Here is a 2,280-nt window from a genome sequence, read left to right as displayed (position 1 = left end):
TCATGACCCAGTGGCCTAAACAGCCTAAAGCCGCAGGTGGAGACAAGGCCAGCTTATCTCTCTGAGCCATAGGACACCTCAATGGGGGAGCACAAAATGCCCCTAACCAGAGATCTGAGTTTCTTCAACACAGGAGGGTGGGGGAAGGACTTCTCAAGATAACAGTGAAAATAAATCTCAAGACAACAGCAACCATCCTAGATTGGAGCAGGAATACAAAAAGATCCTGGGAAAAATGAAACTGAGAAATCACCTGATGCTTATGAAAGAATTGATAGGATGCTTTATCCTTCTAATAGAGTTTGGGGATGAAGTAGAAATAGGTACCCAGAAAAGCAAGCCAAAATACGTTTTTATGAAGGCAATTATTAATTTCAGGGAAAACCAGAGGTTAGAGAGAAAAGGAAATAATATACTACATGGCTCAGCTGTAAATAACATTTACAAAGTCAGAGTAATTTAAACACTACATATGAATTTAACAAAAAAAGTGTGATTAGAAGATAGTGAAGTACTCTTGTGTGTCTATGTGCATAAACATGTGTGAGTATGTATGGGGGTGAGTGTGGATAGACATAAGGAGTAAATCTTTGTCTTCAGTAGAAGGACATCTATAGATATCAAAAAAAGGAAAATCAAGAAATATCAGGTAAAACAGCCATGAAGACATTAAGGGAGTAGACAGTGTCTCCCGGTGGTGCATAGTTGTGGCTTACATAAGAGATGAAATGTGGTCTGACTATGAAAGGATTCCAAGAGAATAAGCAGCTCCTCAAAATCACCCCAGTGATGGCTACCATAGAGTAGTTAATATTGTGCCAAAGAAACCACCACTGCTAGACAGACCTGGTGAAGGAAGCTACAGTAGATATTACAGTCATGTTGATTACCAAGACTATGATGAGGGCCACGGTTTTTCTCAGGATCAAAGAAGTGGTTCACCTCACAGAGGAGATGACTCTGGTTATAGATGATCATTCTGGAAGTTGTCAGCCTGAATACAGGGACATGAGAGATGGCTTTAGAAGAAAAAGTGTCTACACTTCCCATTATGTGAGAGACCAGCCTCCTCATAAAACAGAAACTTTTTTTCAGAGACTTACCTGTAGGTAGAAAGGATTCTCCACACAGCAGATCTGGCTCCAGTGTCAATAGTAAAATCTACTCTCCAGAAAGAAGCAAAACTTACTCTTTCCATAAGTCTCAACACAGAAGTAAAGAGAGACCTGTTCAGTCTTTGAAAATATCAAGAGAAACTTCACCCTCGAGTTCAACAGCTCCTTCATCAAAGGTGTTAGACAAATCCAAGTTCCTAAATGAAAAGGAACATGCTGAGACTGCAAGCAAGTAGACTGCTGAAAAGCTGGAGAAGGCAGATGAAAGTAATTTACCTGAAATTACAGAGTATGAAACAGGATCCATAGCACCATTGTTCATTGACCAGCCAGAAGAACCTGAGTCAAATGCAACAGATGGCATAGAATTATTTGAAGACAGTCGGCTAAACAGTCGCTCTAAAGCAATAGTATCAAAAACCAAAGAGATTGAACAGGTTTACCGGAAAGACTGTGAAACTTTCTAGATGGTTGTGAAAGTGCTGATTGAAAAAGATCCTTCATTTAAAAAGTCCATACAGTTTGCGCTGAGACAGAACTTACATGAAATAGGTGAGTGGTGTGTTGAAGAACTCAAGCATTTCATTGCAGAGTATGACACCTCTAGTCAAGACTTAGGAGAGCCTTTTTAGAAATTTACTTGCTCAGCCCCAAAAAAATGTTTCTAGATTTTTTTCCCCCTAGATTGTATAAACCCTTAATATATGTGTTTTGTGATAAAGAGAAGCCTTTATGGTAGCTGATGACCTTTCCAATATCAAACAAACATCTAAAAGAATCTTAAGATATTTTAATTAGAATTTTTAAAAATCTAGTAGTGCCACCTAATCCATAGTTTTTTCCCTCTTTAAAATGATGGGTCAAGTAATGTTTCAAGTCTGGAGAACAGCTTTCTGTAGTTATTCGTATTCTGTAGTCTTCCATAGTACGTGACCATTTATTTGGTCACGCTAGTGTAATTTTTAGAGATCGTTCCATTTAAACATTTATAGTCTTTTTGCTTTTCATAGTCAATGATACCGTGTGAAAGTGTTAGAATTCTAAGTTGTAATTTTATTGACTTCTTGCTTGCTTATCTTAGGCTTTGTAAGTTTTAATACGCTTAAGTATAAGATCCAAATAAACTGAATACCTTGGTATCTTAGAAGAAAAAAAAAGACATTAA

The 2,280-nt window shown here is 37.6% G+C and overlaps 1 pseudogene; it reads left to right on the top strand.

Moving 5' to 3' along the window:
• Window positions 1-728: 728 nt before the first annotated feature.
• Window positions 729-1,747, top strand: LOC149996143 (periphilin-1 pseudogene; annotated as a pseudogene).
• Window positions 1,748-2,280: the final 533 nt, after the last annotated feature.

The sequence above is a fragment of the Furipterus horrens genome, unplaced genomic scaffold (assembly GCF_987537825.1).
Source record: "Furipterus horrens unplaced genomic scaffold, mFurHor1.1.pri manual_scaffold_12, whole genome shotgun sequence".
In the NCBI taxonomy this organism is placed as follows: Eukaryota; Metazoa; Chordata; class Mammalia; order Chiroptera; family Furipteridae; genus Furipterus; species Furipterus horrens.
Note: the sequence above shows the minus strand (reverse complement) of the source record. Positions and strands in the feature narration are given on the sequence as shown.